The sequence below is a fragment of the Lethenteron reissneri genome, chromosome 13 (assembly GCF_015708825.2).
Source record: "Lethenteron reissneri isolate LAM-NWPU_2019-01 chromosome 13, ASM1570882v1, whole genome shotgun sequence".
Taxonomy (NCBI): Eukaryota; Metazoa; Chordata; class Hyperoartia; order Petromyzontiformes; family Petromyzontidae; genus Lethenteron; species Lethenteron reissneri.
The window spans coordinates 7,730,696-7,752,961 of NC_083791.1; the positions used below are offsets into that span (position 1 = coordinate 7,730,696).

Genomic DNA, 22,266 nt, shown 5'->3' on the forward strand with positions numbered 1-22,266 from the left:
GTTATGCCCATGTCATACAGCGCGTATGTCATTTACCAGCAGATACAACAGCATAAATATTAAATTAAGTCATCTTCAGGAATTTTACTTGTGTGAACTCATCAAGGTTAAATATTCGTGTTGGGTTTTTTTTGTAACATTCACTGAAATATATTTTATTCATTCATTAAAATCACTTTGTTATATGGGCTTGCAAGCCGTCATATGAGTACATATCGTTTGTAAAAGCCACCAAGTGTCGCACAATATAAAATTGTCACCTCTTATGAGGAGGGCTGTGGGATCTTTAAATGCCCACAAGAAGGTGAATGGGATAGCACGCTTAAAATTCTCACAAAGGACTCTACATTATCAATAATGTTCCTGCAAACACATCATCGGGGAGTGAGATTGGTACAAGAACTGCTCATATTCGGCCTCCAAGGAGAGCACATGCACAAGCCGCCTTTCAACCCCACCATCTGCAAGCTTGTCTGTCCTGAAGACGTGTTCGGCAGCATTGAGCGACCTATCTTCGCACTCAGATCTTTGTCTTGGGATCGCCGCTCGCTCATTGCCGCCGCCGCAGCGTTGCCAGAAATCCGGCTCGTGTTCTGTGCCTCAACTGAGCAAAACAAACGCGTGCACGGTTTACTTTATTGTGTGTTGTGTGCGTTGGTGAGAGTTCTCGCCCAACGACCACACGATCGCGAAAACGTGTTTGTGCACAATTCTACTGCGGGCGTGCAAACGCCTCGTGTGTACGGTGTTCATTTTTATCAAAACATTTCATGCTTATCACAGACGATCGTGAGAAAAATGTGAATATTTGGTAGGGAACGTCAGCAAATAGGCCTTGCATATAGATTTGAAGATGTGCAATGGAAGGTTAGTTTTAGTTATAATAATTACATATCTAGGTTCACTTGAAGGTGGTTATGTCCTTATTTACAAGTTTACGTTTGTGACACTGTGAGCTGATAATAAACACAGTACGTTGAAGATCATCAGTAAAAAAAATGTTCTCTTAACTTATTTGCACTCAGTGTTGAAAGTATGATAAGGTTAAAGTAATGTTTTCACATTATAATGGTGTTGTTTTATACAATACATACAATACGCTTTCAGACGAGGGAAGTTTAAAATAAACAAGGAACAATATTCTAGATTTGAAGCTTTCGTGACTGCGAAGATTCATACTCTTTGGTTTTTTTTGGTAAAGTCACGTAGGTAAAACAATAAAATAAAACAACTAAATTAAATCACGACGTTTCGGAGGCAACACATGATGAGGGAGGCTTGTGTTGCCTCCGAAACGTCGTGATTTCATTTAGTTGTTTTCATCTTCTTGGTTCTTTCGGTAAAGTCACGTAGAAGGGAAATAATAAAATAATAAAATTAAAACATAAAATAATTCTCACGACGTTTCGTGAAGAACAGGTCTGTCGGGAAGACAGGACGGCTGCTTGCGTTGTGGCCGAAACGTCGGGAGAATAATTATATTAATGTTTATTTTTATTATTTTATTATTTCCCTTCTACATGACTTTACCGAAAGAACCAAGAAGATGAATCCCTGCAGTCACGAAAGCTTTAAATCGAAATTTAGTTGTTTTCATTTATTTTATTTTACTGTTTTACCTACGTGACTTTACCGAAAAAACCAAAGAGTACAAAGGAACAATATCTTCCCCTTTTTTAAGACTTCTGGAGCTCGGAGATAAATTGTAAAGTGGCTACCCTTGTAAGATTGCCCTGTCTTTTTGGGTTCAGCCAAATCTAAATTAACTTCACCTGACCTTGTAAATCTTATGAAGAGCACAAAGCTTGAGCATTGTATATAAGCCAGGTGCACTGATTTAATATTTGACTTATTCCCAATGGGAGAAGGATGATCTGATAAACACCATTCCCCTTTACAATTTAACCTCTTTAATGGCTATAATTAGCTGGGATTACACTTGACCTTTGACCCGGTGAAAATGAGGCGTGGGTTGCCTGATCTTGCTAAATTATTGTTACTGCTTTTTTTTTGGTTATCGAGGCAGCCCTATATTTGTCTCGCACCGTGACTTTTATATACGGTGTGCTTGTTGTTATCCAAGGAACTTGGAAAGGTTTAAGGAGCACAACACTTGAGACAGTTTCGATTTATTTTAATGCAACTTGTCTTGAGAAAAAAACATTTCTTTGCACGCGTCCAATATGCCGTTCACGGGAGGCGTAATGATGCCACACCCGTCCTCCCATTGGCGATTTTGTGCGTGGTCACGATTGAGGTGTTGGAGTTCAAGAATCGATTCTGTTTTGTTCACATTGCGACGGATGTAGCGGCCGCTAGTGGACTGCAGGGGTCACGTGAGCCCATATCGTACAACATAAATAGAAAAATGTGCACATGCAATTTTATGCACGCATTGCTGTGGCGATATGTAACTACCTCGCCTGGTTTACAGGATGTCGTGGGTTCGAACCCGACCCTGATACATGCTGTATATTTGGAGTTTGCACGTTCTCCCCGTGATTGTGTGGATTTTTGTTTAGTTTTAAGAATCGTTGTGGCTCGATTAGTCAAACTTTGTTCCACCATTTACACCAACACATTCCTGCAGAGGGAGCTGGTAGGAACGTTGGGTTGCTCGGTCAATGGCCAGGGTCAACGGCGGCGTGGTGTATTTCGCAAATATGTCCTACTGTGAGGGCGGGCACAAGCCTGCGTGAGTAGGTTAGACGTTGAGTTTTATAAGGGCACCACGGGGTGAGCAGCCCCTCCCCACCCAGCCCCACCCCTCCCACCCAGCCCCTCCCCACCCAGCCCCACCCCTCCCACCCAGCCCCTCCCCACCCAGCCTCTCCCCACCCTTCCCTCCCCACCCAGCCCCTTTCCACCCTCCCCACCCAGCCCCTCCCTCCCCACCAAGCCCCTCCCTGCACGACGGACGGACACAATAATCCCCTGTGGGCTGGTGTAACCAGGGGGATCCTACCAGTATTATTGTTTCAGTACCCAGTTATGAATATACAATGTACATTATCAAAATGTACATTTAATCTAACATGGAACAATCGTTTGTCTGGGCTTTTTTCTTACATTTCCCTGCCACGTGACGGATCTTTCATTAATAAATAATGGCCAGTCTGTGTTTGGACACATCTTCGTAGGATATTCCCTCAACTACGTTTCCCCTTCATGCTGCCACTTTGTTCGTGGAACATTGTTTCCACTTGTTTGGCTAACAAAACTTTTAATTACCGTTTTTAAATATTAATAACGAAGTAAGAGGTTTCTGCCTATTATTCTTGAGAGAGAGAGAAAAAGTACCTGAGGTGAACATTACGATGTTTAATGAGTTTGCTATGTTGGGTTATAATTCGTTATTTAGTTTTACTTACATTTCCTGCAAACTGCCGTACGATGCTTGGCCTTATAATGCATAACCCCGTGACATTATTTAACAGATTGGCCGGCCAGATATGAAAGCAGAGGATCAAACTGACCCATTGCAAGCAATCGATGGATACAATTTCTCTGGAATAATAGCTGAATTATGAATGTAATGAAGCAATTCATTCCTTACCATCTGGGCATTTTATATGAGCCACATTGTGAGGTTACCATTTTTTTTTATAACTGCTCGATAACATCATCCTCTTTAAGTTGTCATAAAAAGCACCTTAGAGCAATGCCCATGGCAGCCTCTTTCCAGCTTTTATGATAGCCACCTGTCTGCAGTGATGGTGTATTTTCAATTTTGCTGCTATTGAAACCTTTGATAACACTTGCTGTACAAGGGGACTGCTGCCCTTCCTGGCATTATGTTCTGACTGCAAGCTGCCCAGTACAGAACGGTGTGCAGTGCAGCAGAAAAGCGGCCAATTCAGGGTTCCCATTTTCCTGGGAAAATTGAAAAGAGATACGATACATATACAGCGGTATTGGGTGGGGAGAAGGGAGGTGGGGTCGGTATCCAGTGTTGTAAATTGGCACATTACAGGCAGTAATTTGAAAGTGCTATTCAGTGAAATGGCAAACAATCGTGTTCCGTGTACTCATGTCTTTTTATTTTGTGAGATTTTTTTTTCCTCTCTGGGCACTTGATTATTCAGTCCTTAAATAGCGAGCCTTGAACGTGTTCTCATGCTGCTGTTGGAATCGCCAAACAAAGGTGTAAGTGCCTTTTGGATAAAAAGTGGATGTGTGCTCGTGGATTTAATTCAAGCTTCAAGCCACATGCACAGCCAAATCAGCCCATTGTCCATCTAGGAATCTTGAGCACGACTTGTGATGATCGCGTGGAATGTGTTTCCATGGGTTCTATTATCTTAGCATTTCTCAGCAGGAGCAAAAATGTCCACACCTTTAGTGGACGGAAGGGCAGGGTTATTCTTTTTAAGACACTGACCATCCCGCGAGTGTGATAATACGCCCAAATTTTGTTTCACATATAACGTTGTTGCTATTTTGAACGTATTCTGGCAAAAATACCCAATCACATTCTGCTGTAATGGTTTGTGTAAGGCACAGCGAATAGATTTCGTCCTGCAGCATGACCCGTGTTCACGTGGACATCCCGTTGTGCAAACCTCTGTGACATTTTGTGTAAAAAAAAAGATGAACACTAAACAGAATGCTCTTGCCTGTTGAAGGCCACACACTAATTCGTGGAAAATAAAATAGCAGCTTTAAAGAGGCTTTTAAATGCCCTGTGTGTCAGCTTTCAGACCCACAGGAACATGTACTTATCGCATCAGCCTTCCTGTCAATACCATGCCATCAAAATTTCTTTGCAATTGCAGTATTCTTTTTTATTTGTCCTATTGTTACTGATTGGCAGAGGTAAAATATTATTTTTTCTCCTGATGACAATTGCTTGTGTTGCGATTGGAACGTCATCATATTTGTATTCTTTTTTATTCACTTTATTTTCATTCAGATTTTTTTTCTATCTACGTGACTTTACCGAAAGACCCAAACAATAAGAATTCCTGCAGTCACGAAAGCTTTAAGTCAAGTTTTAATTCCACGTCTTTCAAGGCCCCCTATGGTATTGTGTATTTTCTACTAAGTCGGTTTGTGAATAGAACACAAAATAAATAATTGAATTTACTTAATTCGTTTTGGACTGCCACTCTAGGTCTGAGCACAATCATTTGTCGTAAGTAATACTTACTCCACTTGACTTTAAGTTTCTACAGCTCCCTCTGAATTGCCAATGAGCGCCCTCTTTTCTTTAAATGTATTGGAGTGCATGTCATGTGTCCGCACACGAGATATCATATTGAAATGTCAAACTGAGATGTGTCATATTTGAGACGTGTCATATTGAGACGTGTCATATAGAGATGTCAAATTGAGATGTCATCTTGAGATGTCAAATTGAGATGTCATCTTGACAATCTCCTTCAAAACATTCCGCATGTTCTCTGCAGTCATCGATGGGGAGACAGAGAAAGGTACCAACCTCGATGTTTCTGCCAAAGCTGATAGAGCAGCAGCAAGTTAAATATCTTTTATAATTTACAGGCTTTTGTCAATCCACTGCCAGACAATGGCCTTCCCATGTTGTGTCAGCCCATGGGAGTTGTTTGACTTTACTTCACTATTACGGGTTGGTGAAGGGGAGGGGGGGGAGCTCTGGACTGATTTGGTTAGCACACTGCACGAGGAACCCGGTGACCTTCGTTAAATTCCCAGCTCTGGCTGACATTTGTGACGAGTGATATGTGAACCAGTCCTGGGCCATCAACCCACATTTGGCAGCGTGTTGAAGTATAGTCCAGACCAATCCTCATTCCTGACATTAAAACAAAACTTTTTTTTCCAGGCAAGGCCCCAATGAGTGATGTAGTAATTTTTTTAGAAGCGACCTGGCCACAAATTATAGAATCAGGAGGGCTTCATCGGGTGCATAGGTGCTGAGATGTGAACTACCTCGCCTGGTATACAGGAGGTCGTGGGTTCTATCCCGACCCTAACGCCTGCATATTTGGAGTTTGCATGTTCTCCCCATGGTCGAGTGGATTTTTCTCTGGTTTTTCTCTCCACCCATTTCGAATCAACATGCATGTTTAGAGCATTTGGCTGCTATAAATTTCCACACGATAAGCCACTTAATTGAGCTATCATTTGCGGGTAGCCAGGTCGCTTCTGAAAAAGAGCTGTACAGCTCAGTGGTGCCTTACCTGATAAAATAGAAAATATTCTTGGTTATTTCGGTAAAGTCACGTGACTTTACCAAAAGAACCAATAATATGAATCCCTGCAGTCACGAAAGCTTTAAATCAAAATTAGAAAATTTATTTTTTTCACCCGGCAGTGGATTGAAAAGTGCATTTAAATTATTCTTATTACAGTAGAAACAAAAAGCTTGGCATTAATGTAATGGCTGTGGTGAGGTCGGGGCTGTCACACGACACTTGCACTACACAGGCACCGAGTCTGCTGTGGTTTGGTCAAGATGGCCTTATGCTCGTGCAACAACAAGAGGCCATTTATGTTTGTGGCGCCGGCCCTTGCTTTTGTCTGCGCAGCACGGCAACGGGTGCACCGCAGGATACGTTACTGATGGATTGTGTGCGGTGGGGTAAAATGTGGGTACCCTCCCCACATTTCATGAACCCATATTAGCAGTATGAAGGGGTTGGTGACACTAATCATCCTTCAAAACAGCAAGGTTCCTTCGCATACATTGACCTGCGCAAGGCAATACATCTTCTCCCTGCAGGTTCCGGACTCTTTAAGTTTGGCTACTTAACATTTGTATTGCTTTTCCATGCTGCGATATTAAGTGCTTTCATAACATACACGATGGCTATAAAACAATTCCAGTTTCGATGAATACAAGGACACAAGTCTCTTTGCTTCGTTGAATGGGTTTCAATCTTCTGTAATGGAATAATTTAAGCCGACATGAAAACGCTCTTAAGCTTTTGTTAATTTTTGTAATTTATCGTAGAATTTAACAGACGCTGTTTCTGTGTGTGTGTTTTTTTTCACCCCAGACAATGACGGAGAGCTTAAGTCGACTGTTACAACACACACTTCACCAGGTAGGAATACCACTTTAACTAAATAATAATCCACGTTAATTTACTACCCATTTGTGAATTATGTGTTCACGTTATATCCAGCCGTTGCATGCGGCCAAGGCAATCAAGATGAGCTACAAAACGCTCAAATGCAATCATCAGCTGGAGCGTTTCCAGTCAGTGTTTATCTTGAGAATATTAACACTAATCACTTATATCTTTAAAAAAAGAATACCACTTCTCTTTGTCAGTCCACTGCTGGATGAACGCCTTCGCATGCCGTCTCGTCATGGGGGTTGTTTGAACATCCATCACCACGCTGGTCAGTGGGGGTTGGTCAAGTGGTGGGTGGTGGGGGGGATTTGGGGGGGCGAGGGGGCTGAACCAGCTCAGATATCCCCCCCCCCCCCTCCTTCCCCACTGATGATGTTGCTGATGATAACCATGGCCAGGAATCGAGCTCAGGTCACTTGAGTTCAGAGCGCAGTGTGACGACCGAGGTGCCGTAGCTCCGATTAGCACGGTTGGCTACGTGCGGTGCGGAAGAAGTTGAACGTACATACTTGCCAACATTTAACTGAATTAGTGTTGTGGTACTCAAACAGGCCGTGTTATGATTGTTGTCATTTAAATTGCCATTTCAACGCACACAGGATGAGCCTGTGAGAAATGTAATTAGCAAGCTTATAAACCACAGAGATTAAACAAACCCCACATTGTTTACTTTTTTAAAATTAAGTTGCTGTTCACATTCTAGATTTGAAGCTTTCGTGACTGCAAGGATTCATACTCTTGGTACTTTCGGTAAAGTCACGTAGGTAAAAAATGAAATTGAAATTAATAAAAAATAAAATAAAAATCACGACGTTTCGGAGGCAACACAAGTCTCCGTCATCAGGTGGGACCGTCACAGCCAGAGTTGCTGCATCAAGTGAGGCAGGGATTCAAGATGCAAGCTCTTAAATACAAGTTAAGGGGGAGGAGAGGGGGGGGAGCTTATCAGAATGTGGTATCCAATGAATGGAACGTATCGGGAGGGGGGGGGGCGGGGCTGTTCACAATACAATTGATACAATTAAGTGTAATAGCAGGGCCGTAGCGGCTTGAGGACCTCGATATCAGAGCGATGAGTGATACTGGTAGGAACCCACTGGTTACACCAGCCCACAGGGGATTATTGTGTCCGTCCGTCGTGTGGGGAGGGGAGGGTGGGGAGGGGCTGGGTGGGGAGGGGCTGGGTGGGGAGGGGCTGGGTGGGGAGAATGGGGCTGGGTGTGGAGGGGCTGGTCACCCCGTGGTGCCCTTATACAACTCAACGTTTAACCTACTCACGCCGGCTTGTGCCCGCCCCCACAGTCGGGCATATTTGCGGAATACACCACGCCGCCGTTGACCCTGGCCATTGACCGAGCAACCCAACGTTCCTACCAGCTCCCTCCGCAGGAATGTGTTATTTAAACCGACTCCTGGAGCTACCCCTTCACTAACCTTCACTGACTATCATGGTGAAGTACGGTCCAACATACCCCCATGACTGACACAGTTACGCGGTGGGGGGGGGGGTGTGCAGAGGACAGACCTTAATCCAGCATTGGGTTGACAAAACACTGTAACATGTTTAATTGTTAATGAAACATTGAAGGGGAATCTGATCTGAGAATAGTGTAGCACAATGTACAAATTCATCACATTCAGGGGGGTTATCAGGAAAATATTCTTTGTAGTCGTACACGCATTTAGTATCCATATACTGCAGTGAACTTAGCGGCACGGCGCTTCGTCAATGCTCTGCTTGATGAAGACATCGTCAGGGTTGGTCCTGTACGCCCACTCCCCTGGTCAGCTCGCTGATTGTTGAAGGTGGAGAGCGTAGACATGGGAGCATGGAAGTAGAGTACAACAATGGATTTTGATGCACTGCTCTCTGCTGCTCATGATGTATCCTCACACCCTACAACACCACTTGTGGATGGTAGTTGCCCATCCAAGCACTTTCCAGGCCTAAGCCCTTGCTTAACTTGGAATATCTGACCAGATTGGCCGCATTATCAGAAATTTTACCAAATTTTACCATTGGCCGAAGTGCTCTCTATATGGCTCGTTGTGCATGTATATACATATGTATAGGCCGCCATACTGATACAAGTTGTACTCTAGTCAGATTGGTTTAGAAGTTCTACAGTTATGTTTGAATGCTATTGCAGAATAAATACATCAAAGGTGAGCCCAGCGTTACCATATCGAATTTTTTTATTTACATTTGTGAGTATTGACAACCGTTTGGATTTCTCGTAAAGAAATGATTTCCTGTCGCCCATTTTTACACGCTTTTATTTAACTCACTCTGTCTGTTGTTGTTGTCGTATCCTCAAATATTGTAACTCAATTTTAACCCACTTCCCAATGTGGTATCGACTGCAAACTTGGTATACTTATGTCTTACTGATGACAATAATATATTCCATCATAAAAAAAAATATTTTTTTACACGTTTTCTATTAACTCTGTTGTTGTTGTCGTATCCTCAAATCTTGTAACTCAATTTTAACACACTTCCCAATGTGGTATCGACTGCAAACTTGGTATACTTATGTCGTACTGATGACAATACTATATTCTATCATACAAAATCTTGTTTAACCATCTTTTTTACATGTAATGTTTCGCCTTGGGTCTAATTGTCCACGCTCAACTGACGTTGGCTGTAAATCACCACGGTCCCTTCCGTTGTGGCAAGCTTCGAGGCCACTTCCTGGAGTCGTGGAGTTTTGCCATTACTCGTACGGTACATTTCATTAAAGCGTGTTTAAAAAAAAGTATTTGTAAATACAGTAAAACCTTGGATTGCGAGTAACTTGGTCTGCGAGTGTTTTGCAAGACGAGCAAATTTTTTAAATAAATATTAATTTGATAAACGAGGTCTTGCAATACGAGTAGTGCGTGTATACGCTTTGTCTGCCGAGCGTCACGTGATCACAGCTGATATACGAGTGCTTTGGATTACAAACACGTTTCCGGAACGAATTATGCTCGCAATCCAAGGTTTTACTGTACTACTTATTAAGAATTCGTACGTACGCACACCGGAAACACGCTCGCTCTCGTGAAAGTGGACAATTACGAGAAAAGCGATTTAACGGCACGCACAATGAAACTCCGTGGCTGCTCTCTGTCCATCTTCTTGGCTCTTTCGGTAAAGTCACGTGACTTTACCGAAAGAACCAAGAAAGTCACGTGACTTTACCGAAATAACCAAGAAGATGAATCCCTGCAGTCACGAAAGCTTTAAATCGAAATTAATGGTCTCTGTCCGTTGTTTTCCATTGCTCACGAGGGCTTTTTGACAGTCTCCTATTAACAATCACGAACAATTGACATTTGTAAGGCGCATTTCATCCAAGGATCCCAACCCTTCCTCAATTTTGCACTTATTATTATTTTTCGTCATATTCGTGTTTGTTTTTGTTTGCCACGTCATCTATCGGCAGAGAAAGTCACGTGTCTGGCACGGAGGCGCGGGGCTCTTTGCGTGACCACACCTGGCAGATTTCTGGAGAGCCCCTCGGCACAGTCCCTCGTCCTCCCCCATCCTTCCTTAGCCCCCCCCCCCTTTCTCATGCTAATCCAGAGGTCAGGAGGGGAGAGGGTTCCCACGTAAACTTGAATGTCCGCCTTGAAAAGCCCTCCCATTGTCCGGCTTGCCCGGGGTGAGAGGGTGGGAGAGAGGTGTGGGTGGGGGGTGGGGGGTGGGGGGTGGGCAAGGCGGCATGGAGGGGAGGGGAGGGTACGACCTGTGGCTGAAGTTAGAGACCCCCACTCACCCCATCCCGCCTCGGTTGGGCGTGGTGAGTTTAAAGCTGCCAGGCTCCGCTGCGTGTGGTGCGCAGGGAGGACGGACCGCGCCTCCCGCGTGTGTTATAAGTCACCCGGCTGTCCCATATGCCGCGGTGGGGATGAAGTAGACGGGGGCACAGCTGATTGGCCGTTGCAACGGTGTTTGGCTGCCCATATGCTTTGGATGCATTTGTTCGGGTGGGGGGAGGTTCTTTTGTTATCGCGAAGCTGCTAATTCGAATTTGCGGTCCGCGTGTCTTTTTCTTTTTGGACTCTTTGTATTGTTTGTTTGCCCGGTCGTATAATTGTATTTCACACTTGATGATCATATGTACACCGTTGATAGTGTCATATAGTACGAGTGCTGGAGTGTGCGCGAGTTTGCGCAATGTAGCGGGGAGCGGTGGCGCATGGGTTAGCGCGCTACTCTACAAACCCAGCGACCCAAGTTCCATTCCCACTCGCGATCAAGACCAGTGACGATTATCTGAACCGGTCCTGCACTTCCCTTAGGTTGACTCGGCCTCAAATGAGTACCTGGTACGGTGTGTAAACATTGCTACTGGGGAGACAAAGGTGGTCTAGCGTGGTGCTGGGTACCCATCCCCTCGTGTACTGTACCGGCCTTTGTAGGTGCTCGCTAACAGCATTTTCCCCAATAGTCTGTTAAGGCCATAGAGGTGGCTCAGTCTTTTGTTATGCAGTCTATTCTTAGTCTTAAGCCTCACCTTACCATATTAATAAAAAGTGTGCCGTACTTGGCCCTTCCCCTCTTCAACCATTATATATACGGAGTGGTAGCTCTTGTAATTTCTCATTTACTTGATACAGCTGTCGTGGCTGTGACGGTTCCACCTGAAGACGGAAGATTGTGTTGCCTCCGAAACGTCGTGATTTTTATTTTATTTTACTTTTATTAATTTAAATGTTTTACCTACGTGACTTTAACGGAAAAAACCTAAGAATATTTGTATACAGTGTGTAAGTAATTGGCTTTTTCATTGGTTAATTCTGCTTAACAATACACTGTGATGTTAATGCACTCATCCTCATCCTGACAGGCACTCCCGTATGCCCTGTATATATTTTTGTCCACATTGGTTACATTTGTCAAAAAATATAAATCTCGAATGCACAAATGGCCGTTGATGAAAATGCCATCACGACGACGCGCTGTTATTTATTTATTTATTCCTACAAGATGCGGGGGGGCCAATGGCATTACAATTCAGGGAAGTCATAAAACAAAGTTGGGAGGGCCTTTTCCAGAGTGTGTGTGTGTGCGCGCGCAATGGCCTAGCTTTTTTTTGGTTGCCTCGACTCCGATCGCAATCCTCGAAAAAAAAACGCAGCGTCTTATTTGCATGGCTTTCTTATACTTCCATTACCGAGACAGGCGAGTTAAAAAAAAAGACACGAGACGCTGATTGCTTTGTGGCTGTGGGCCTGAAGGCTATCTGCTGCATAATAAAACAGTAAATTCAAGGTGAGGAGCAAAAGCGGTAGGGGTGTGGAGATGGATGTGATCTCGTGCGATATTGACCGTGCTGCGCATGCTGTTTTGGTTGCCCGTGTAATTGGATCTGAGCGCGAGCTGTCTTGATGTTTATGCAAAAATTGTGTGTGTGATATTACAAAAAAAAATTGCGATAAATAACGAATATTATTGTATCACGTGGCACGCTTTTGGTAAGGTCATTAAAAAAAAAAATTTACTTTTTCGTAATGCACATTTTGCTTTCAAACCCACAATTTATAATTAAAAAAAAAACATTTTAAGTTTAAAACGTTTTCGGGCGGAATAAATTGTAACAGTTAAGTAAACGAAGCAATACAGTGGAATAATGTATTAATATTTGTTTTCACAAAAGGAGCGCATTAATCAAAATATTGTGAGGCAAAATGCTGCGTGTACGTGCTTCATATATTAAGGCCTGGAATTGTACATTGAAGCAAAGTGCTTTTAAAAGGGCTAGAGTAAACGTGCCAGTCTGTATTATCACAGCTGCGCTTAGTTTTCCTAAAACCCATGCTGCAGTGCCACTGAAGCCACCGCATTCAAAATCTCGCCTCTTCCAGACGTTATTGACTTTATTTTTGTTCTCCCCGCCGACTCCACCCCCCCCCCCCCCCCACTTTCCTGTCGCTCGCTTAGCGCTGCCTGGTCACGTTCAGGGTCAGGGAATTAATACGCGCAGAAATGCAAAGCTTTTCTTATTACTGGGCATCGATCGCACTGCAGTGTCATTCATTGAGGATGGAGGCGTGATGGATGGATGAGCGAAGAACGACCTGCGCATTCCCGCTCGCCACGCGATAGCGCGATCGATCGCAAATGCTGCGGCGACGCGCCGTGAATAATGTATTGCCAAGCGGCTGCCAAAACGTTCGATAGCCACTGTCGATTGCTGTCTTGGCCCCCCCTCCCTCGCCCGCCTGCCCACCACCCTCCAACCCCCAACGAAGCCAGCTCCTAGCGCGCTACCCTGTTCGACAACCAGGGTTGCTTTCGGGGGGGCGGGTTTCCCTCTCGTTCGGATGCCACCCGCTCAAACTTGTCGATAACGGAGAGCGACGCTTACTTGCAGTACCTCGGTGAACCCACACAGCGATGAGCAATGTCTCATGCTCTCAGGGCCATGGAGTGGAATTTTGTTGCCGCTGCGATTTGATGAGGCAAGGTGTTGTTGGCATGGTTTATTTGCATAGTAAAACCGATTTTTTTTTTGGTGGTTGATCGGTTTTTTTGGGTTCTGCATCACTCTCCTTACTACCGTGGTTTACCGAATTAGTTGTACTCGTTATAGTGTGTCTCTTTGTAAGTTTCCTAGTAGAATTGCAGTTATGGTGGCCAACTTGCGTAGGTGTCGTGTGAATACCTATTGAAAGAATTGCAATTATACGTATGTAAAACACACGGAATAGTAATGATAGTTATTGTTGAATTTGTAAGGCGCATTTCATAATCAGAATATTTATTCATACTGGAGGAATCCGATGAGCTGTGAAGCTCGGTTTTTTAACAGATGCCCAGTAGTTAACCGATGTCAAATAGATCCCAATGCGCCATAGAAATAAAGCAGGAAATACAACAGAACCAGGGTAAACGGCACAAACTATTGGGTACATTTCGATTTAAAGCTTTCGTGACTGCAGGGAATCATCTTCTTGGTTCTTTCGGTAAAGTCACGTAGAAGGGAAATAATAAAACATAATAAAATAAAAATTCTCACGACGTTTCGGGTACAGTTCAGTTCAAAAAGGTGAGTTTTCAAAGAGCAATTTAAATAAGTCGAGTCACTCCAATTTCCTGATTTTACCCAACGCGAAATGTTTCCGCGCTCTTGTGAGCTTCGCTGGCAAAAGCGCGATCACCCCAGGAACAGAGGTCGCAAACGGGTTTTGATTCCGTACTCGTACCCGGCCGCACCAGGGTCGAAAACGGGTACCCGTACCCTACCCGATACCCGGCTACCCGGCCGGGTTTCGGGTAGGGTACTGGTACGGGTACCCGTTTGCGACCTCTTGGATGAATCCATGTTGCAGGCGCGGGTGGGTTAATTCTAGGAACTTGAATTGTGAGAATAGACAAGACGTTGGGAAATGAGTGACAAACGGTGACTCACCAGTGACTCATGGCCTACCCGTACCCGGCCGCACAAGGGTCGCAAACGGGTACCCGTACCCGGCCGGGTACGGGTAGCCGGGTATCGGGTAGGGTACGGGTATGGGGTAGGGTACGGGTATCGGGCACCCGGTTGTGACCTCTGCCCCAAGAACAGAGCGTTGACCTCGCAAGTCCTTAGAAGAAGGCCCTCCGAGAATCTCGGGGACCTCGTTGGAGAGTAAACACGGACTCGGTTTAACGCGTTGGCTGTTGCGACTAATGTTTATATTTACACAAACAGACCTCCATTATGGAAGACATGGAATCAGTTCCTGCAGATATTGTGGAACAAAGTCCATTAAGGGCCTTGTAGGTCAGCAGCAGGATCTTAGGGTTGGCTTCCACAAATTGTTTCCTGTTTAAAGTATAAACGTGGTTTATTTTTTAAGTGTAATCAAATTCGATGCATGATCTGCGCATTTATTTGCTTGGGAATTGTCATTTGTGAACCTCATTGGGATGTTATGGTATTTTGCATCTTTTGCAAGATGTTAATATAGATAAGAATCACTCTCTTATATATATATACACAACAGAAGAGTGAAGCGTGAGGTATTCATGGTTTAATGATTACAGTTGGGATTTTTTTTACATTAATGTCTGGCCTTGGTGTTTAATGTTAACACATCTTCTCAATATGAGCAGTGTGGCTCCCTCTTCCCAGCCTGTGACTCAGGCAGGTGCTGCACACCGAGGAATATTACAACTGTTTGATTTGTATTTGATTTTTCTTGGTTCTTTCGGTAAAGTCACATAGAAGGGAAGTAATAAAATAATAAAAATAAAACACAATAACATAATTCGCGTCTGAATGACGCTGTCTCCCCGACAGACCTGGTCTTCACCTGAGGACGGCTGCTTGCGTTGTGGCCGAAACGTCGTGAGAATTATTTTATTATGTTTTATTTTAATTATTTTATTACTTCCCTTCTACGTGACTTTCCCGAAAGAACCAAGAAGATGAATCCCTGCAGTCATGAAAGCTTTAAATCGAAAAAAATTGTATTTGATTATTATTTCTTTTTTTTGTGGTGGTGCTTGGAGACGCTAGATTACGGAAGGGTGTGTGTGTGTGCATCGCTTACATCGTTACAGAAACTCAGTGCTGCCACCCTCGTATATACTGTAGATTGATGTGCCCGATATTTCTCTGTCTGGATGTATATACTTATTAGTATCGAGTGATGGTACTGTATTCCTCCATGCCCCTGTGTGTGTGTGTGGGACATTTCTATGAATGAATACATTGTTTGTCATTTTAACCCAATATATTATTCGTTCATGTTACAACTTTTTTAAGGAGTTTTATTTTGCTCGAAAATGTTCAATATGCACCAAATATATATTCTGACTGCTCTCATTGAGTAAGACAGGATGTCACTATGAATGTTAATGTCTGTACATACCATAGTAGTAGTAGCTATTAAAATATACAACTGAATTGTAACCATATAATAAGTTTCAACGAATAGCTGGAGGGGTTTTACATGAATGTATTAATAATAAGGACATTATTAAACTTAACTATTTTAAAGTGAAAACAAATATTTCCAACGAAAAATTCAGGTAACATGTAGATTTTGTACAGATATTCAATACCGTTAAAACTGTACGTTGCTTAAAGGGTCATTTATTGAAATACTAAATAAATACAGTGATGCAATTTGCTTTGTTCAATAGAGCCATTGTATTAAAATGAAGCCCGTTCGTCACATTATGATCACTACTAATATCAGCGGTTATGTTGTTCTTTCACCACTCCACATATGCATTCATATTAAATTGTAAAAACAAAACATGCAACGATAAATTGATTAACAGAACATATTCATGATTTGAATTAAAAACATCACCATTAATAGTTAAAACAGATATGATAAAATCGACCATTTAATAAGTCAATGAGAATCTCAACGTACTTTGTTTACACGCCGGTATTAACAGTGAATTGTATCGTAAATTACAGCCAGAAAAGCAAGTACAGGGGTTAAAATGTAAAGCAAACATTTCAACACGATCCTCATTAGCTGCATAAACACACCAGAAGTGATATTAATTTTAAAAGTCGCCCTGTGAAACAAAGTCAATCGGAATGCATAGACGACGTTGGTACGGTCCTCCCATCGCCTCCACCCGTCCAAGTAGTCTGGTCTTCGCGACAGACGATGCTTCAGCTCCGAGCTAGGAACCTGGGGCAGGCACGCAGGGGATCTTGCAGCGCACCCCCGTAAGCCAGCGTCCCTTTCTCCACGTGCCGCGCGGTGAACTTAGCCCAAAAGGAGCAGACAGCAGACCGATCGAAAATTGGACGGCACCCCGGGCAATCGGCCAAACCCGACCGGCTAGCCGGAGCAGACAGGCAAGGTAGGCACACAAGCAAGCGGGCAGGCAGGTGACTTTGCTCATCTGCCAAGGCTGCAAGTCATCTGGCCGGCCAGCCCAAGGGGCATCCAGCAAAGCGGGGCAGGCAGGGCGGGCAGGCAGTGCTTCTGCCTCGCAGGCTCACGCGGCAAGAAATGCACTGCGTAAGGCAATACGACACAGCCAACATCTCGCCCATCCGCCCCACCCTCCCTACCCTAAGCATTCTCCTCCACCACTCTTAACACTCTGATGGTTCACACCCAACCGAATGACAGGAGGTTGTAGGCTGACTTTAGCACTTTTTAGTGTTTACACGGACGGATGCCACGGTGGTCATCCATCTGCTTATGCACATTTTCAAACGAAAGGCTATGTTTAATGCGGTCGTTATTATTGTGTTAACTCTAAGGTTGACAATTTTTTACACTCGTAAAATTACACGATAAAAATTTTACGGCAGTATTTAAGGAGATACGCGAAGTAAAGAGTGTGTTTTATTTAAATATTTAAAATGCGAAAATTACCTGCATCGTTACTCGAAGTCTCGAAGCCCTTTTTGCGATAATTTTTTTTGTCAACGAAATGCCTTTTCAACAACTTGATGAAATCACTCCTCTAAAAACAGCTTACGCGAACCGTCAATTCGTCATCGCGTCGTCCCAAATGTCGTACGTGTATAAAAACCTCGTAACTATTTCGATGCGGCCGTTTCTTCGGCGTAGACCCGTTGTCGTTCTCAAGCGACGCTTCGGCGCGTTACTTTCGGCAACCTCCCCCCGCGTCGGCGCAAAGGGGGTGGGCGACAGAGCCCGCTTTCGGTCGCTTCGGACTTTTGAGCCGCACGCCTGACTCGGTCCGCAGGAGCCGGAGCAAGTTAACGCCGGGCGAAGTGTTGGCGCGCACTGTACGGCAGCGAGCCAAGGACCGGTGCGGAATGGCCGATCGTGCGGCCGCCACCGCCGCGTCCCGTCCCGTCCCGCATGCGTGGCTGGAACGTGACCCGACATGTTTATTATCTGAGCCGATCCCGACCAACAAGCCCCCACCCCCAAAACAACGCCCTCTATCTAACTCACACCCCCCCCACTACCCCTTCCGCGCGCCCCCCCCCCGCGACCGCCAACCATGCACAACCTGCGCCCACATGAGCCTACCCTTCTTCCGCCTCCCACCTCACTGGCCTGCCATCCCCCCCCCCCCGGCCCCCCTCCCCTCTCTCCCGCACACCCCCATACTCCACCTTCTGTCCCCCCAGTCACTCTAAACTGCTGTTTGCAAAAGCTTACAGGTCCAGGGATGCTGGAAAGTCATAGCAGAGTTTCCGAGGGAGGTGGGGGAGACAGTGGGAGCACGAGGCCCATTGCGCCTGTCCACCACCACTTAGGCGCGGCGTAGGTGTGGCGTGCGTGAGTGTACGGCTTGGTGAAGCTTGCTGTAGAGCACTCGTGTGTATGTGTAGTGCAGGTGTTCTGCATTTGCCGGGCCGGGCAGTTTAGCGCAAGCGGCGCCCGGTAAGTTGCTTTTCTTCGCGAATTCGGCCCGCCGAATGTTTTTTCCGGGGGGCGCGCGCGTCCGGTTTACCCGTCTGCGGAGCAGCTGTCGCGAATCGGGCGAAGTTTTATTTATAAGGAAAAGAAGGTGAGAGCATTTCACATTTGGCGCCCCAGTTCTCATCCTCCCATCCCATTCACGCCTTCTCCGCGCGCGCGCGCCCATTGCACGCCAGCCGGCCGCTGTGGCCTCTGAATGGAGTGTCTGCAGCTTAGTCCCCGTTTTCAGTGAAAGCCTGTCACAGGCAGGGTCAATGCCATGGCTACGCTTTTGTTCCGCATGTCACTCACGGCTTTCGCTCACCACGCAACCACTTAAATCGAGCCTGGGAAAATACTTAGCTTTCCATGCAGAGCGGCGATAAATAGCATGATAATGCATTCCGCCATGTACAAAAGAGGAGCGCTGCATCTATTTCGCTCGTAGTTTGGTTTCCCATCTTCGTAAAGTGGCGTAAAAAGATCGCATCGGAGCGTAATGTGATTATGTTGTTTTAAGTATTTTTTTTTTGTCGCGCGCCGAAGTTTTTTTGCGCGAACATTTAGCGGGTTCGGAAGTTGCTCGCGGTTAAAACTTCCGACGGAACTTTGAAAGTTACCGTTTCCTTTTCGCAAGTTTCGGGAAAGTTATTCGTATTTATACGCGCGCGCTAATCGCGGGCTTCTGCGCAACGACGAGGATTGAAAGATAATCCGACAGCTGGGAAAATTTGCAGTAACAACTGAAACGATGCGTGAATGGATTAAATTTCTCCGTTAGCTTTACGCGGTCCTTTTTGGTTTGCTGTAACGGCATACGGCGTAATTTGGATGCATGTTGGTCGCCCGCTTTTTAAAACGGTTACAGAAATATTAGCGATGTTTTGCGACGGATGGCGCTTTGTGTTTTTTAGCGCGTTTCGCCAACCACGGGAACGAACGTACACGATCGCCGAATGGCGAGCCTGCGATATTGTATGAATAGACAATGGTTTGGCGTAACTTACCCCCCCCCCCCTCCGCAGTTGGAGTTAGCGAAAGGGGTAAAAAAAATTCTATTGTATATATTGTAAGCGGGCTTCATGATAACGTACGGCGGATTTCGATGCGGTCGCCAACGAGATCGCGAGCGCATCCGGGAAAAAATATAAACCTGCAAATGGCCCGCATTGTTCGATCGCCCGCCGCCTGTGTTTTTGCCGCATACAGTCGCGAAATATTTTGCGCAAACTTTCCGCCGGAACAGAGTCTTTTTTGGCGGTACCATAAAATTACCCAAAAGCTTCGTAATTCGTATAACTTTATTGGGCGCAAGCACGTCACACGACGCAGCGTCGTGTGCGCTCGTTTAGTCGGACATTTTGCGTTACGGTTCGTTCGTAAACAATTGCATCGTTTTATAAAATGACTGACCGCGATGAATCTTACACATTTTATTATAAACCATACGATATTTGCTTGTCGCACTGTGTGGAAGATGATACGCATACCACGGGGGTGTGCGGGGTGTAGAAGCCTATATGGACACCATGTAGGCACGTGAGATGTTTGACGTATTAATCTTAATTTTATGACACACGTTGGCTAAATGAGCGAATCGTTGCATTTTCCACAAGAGTGTCGAGGTATTTTGCAAGTAGAATTCCAGTTTAATTTGAAAATCATATCAAATACAAAAAGACAGCTTGCTTGGCGTGCGTGCGTCCTTACCGTTGCAGTACAATAGCACTGGTGAAAAATTGCGAGGCCTCGGTGTCTTGAAAGGCATTTCTACGCGCTTCCGTTCTTGAATACAAATATGGAAAACAGTGCGGCAGAGGATACAGATGCTTGCTAAGCCATCTTCTTCCTCCTCATTCGAAAAAGGGCCGCTGAGTGTTCGATATTAGTCCGATCGATGAATGAATGGAACAAAAGCCAACGCGAACGAGACGGCCGCCTCTTGTTTTTTCGCCCCCCTCCGCCATGCAGCGAGGAGGTATGACGTGTGCTTTCCCACCAGTCGCAGCATTTGTTATGAGTTTGAGGGGGTGCAGGAGGGAAGCGAAGAAGGGGGCGGCAGTTGGGTGACCACCGAAGCTTAAGTTCCTCCTGCTGCTTAACTAATGCTGGGAAAGTTCGCCGACTGAATGGGGCGGACGCAACCGAATTAGCCAGGAGAGCAGATTTAATTGAAATTCATCTCCACGGAAGACAAGTTCACTCACAAAAGAAAGGGAGCCGAGGGCTTTTTGGAGCGAGACAGACGCTCTGTGTGGGGGCAAGCTGCCCCTGCAGCCCTCCCTGTGCGTCCCCTGCCCCACCCCTCCTGCTGGGCCTGCAACCAGACTAGCTGCGGGGCGCTGGGACACGGGACAGGGCAGGGGCCAAAGGTGGGAAAGGGGAGGGCAGCCGACCAGAGTGAGAAGAAAGGCCTGGCCTGTTTGTCTGCCTGTCTGTTGCCATGGCCACCCGGGCCGGGATTACAGACCTTGCCCTCGGCCCACTGTCTGCTCTCCACCAAGGTCCGCCCTCTCCCAAGGCCTTCACAAGCCATCCCTGTGAAAGGCTGCATTGTCCATTGGTAGGGCTGCATGTGCGCGATTCGCATGCTTGTGTGCGTGTGCCTTGAGCAGAGCAAAAGTCTTCCTCTCTCTCTTTTTTTTTCTTTTCTGGTCCGAGCATCTGTGGGCTTTTAATTTTACGTAAGCGTGCGCTTGGCGTGAACGTGCGGAATTGTTGAGTGCGCGCCCGCGTGCGTGCGTGCATGCGCGCCCCATGTTTACGCGACGCTTTTGTGTTTCCGCTGTTCGTAGCCTTGCTCGGGCGTGTGTTGCCCACATCGCTGCCGGAGCAGGAGGCGAGGGAGCGGGTTAAAAGTGCCATTTCGGGCCTAACTCGGATGGATGGGGTTAGCGGCGTCCGCGCCCCTATGGAAAGCGGACGCCTTTGGAAATTTCAGGAGCGCGTATGCATGTCCCAACCTTAACGAAATTTTTCAACCATTCATAGATCTTGATTCAGAGAGAGAATAACCTAACAAATGTTGACCAAAAGCCATCATGGGGGTCAGTTGCTTCATCCAGCGATGAGCGATAGTGAGCGTTGTAATGGAACCGTTTTATTCATTTGGTGTGACTTTAGAAACATAGGAGTTGACAGTTAATGGACTGAAATTTGAACAATAATTTTGTGGTATTTTAATATATATATTGTTATTAAAATAAGTAATTCAGATTTGGATGCAAATTGGTGTGATATTCAAATATGTGATTCAATATAATATGTAATATTATACTTAATATGCCTCATAATACCACATTTAAAACTATTGTTAAACAAAAGTGTGTTTGTATAATAGACACATTACCCAGTTGACTGAAACTGGTTCCACAGCTGAAATGTTCCTTCTTTTTTTGTGTAAGAAAATATTGAACGAAAAATATTGACCACTTTTGAAATGCTCTCCACGATGTATTTGCCAAATTAACTTAGAAAAACCATAGATGTGTTATTGTCTCATTTGAAATTCGATGCATGGAGATAGCTATGTCGAGGTTAGGTCACGGTGATGACGTTAACAGAACTAGATTTCAGATCATCTGAAGTGGACTGATTGCATGGGCCCTTTTGAAATGTAGTAGCTACCCCGCAGCATTTTGTGTCCTACGTAAACTTTCCAGCAAGGAAGACAGACTTACAATGTAACATTTGAAGGTCAGACTTTGAATGATGGGAAGATAGGGGGCAGCAAAAACTATACTTTCGGTGACTCGAGAGTTTGTATGCTAATGCAGAGAGTCTGTGTGTGAATAGGAGTCTGGTCAGAGTGACAAGTCACCGAATGCGGTTAACTTTGGTATGTCACCCAGTGACGGGAGGGATC

At 45.2% G+C, this 22,266-nt stretch overlaps 2 long non-coding RNA genes across 3 annotated transcripts in view; one reads left to right on the plus strand and one right to left on the minus strand.

Moving 5' to 3' along the window:
- LOC133342058 (uncharacterized) overlaps window positions 1-22,266 on the plus strand; it is a 198,617-nt gene that overhangs the window by 48,221 nt on the left and 128,130 nt on the right. For both annotated transcript variants that reach the window (XR_009755084.1, XR_009755085.1), the window contains exon 2: window positions 6,981-7,028. This is a non-coding gene — a long non-coding RNA (uncharacterized LOC133342058). The remainder of the gene's footprint in view (window positions 1-6,980; window positions 7,029-22,266) is intronic.
- Window positions 16,114-17,856, minus strand: LOC133342060 (uncharacterized). Its single transcript, XR_009755086.1, has 2 exons — window positions 17,397-17,856; window positions 16,114-16,697 (listed from the first exon to the last, which is right to left on the minus strand). It is a non-coding gene; the product is annotated as an uncharacterized LOC133342060 (long non-coding RNA).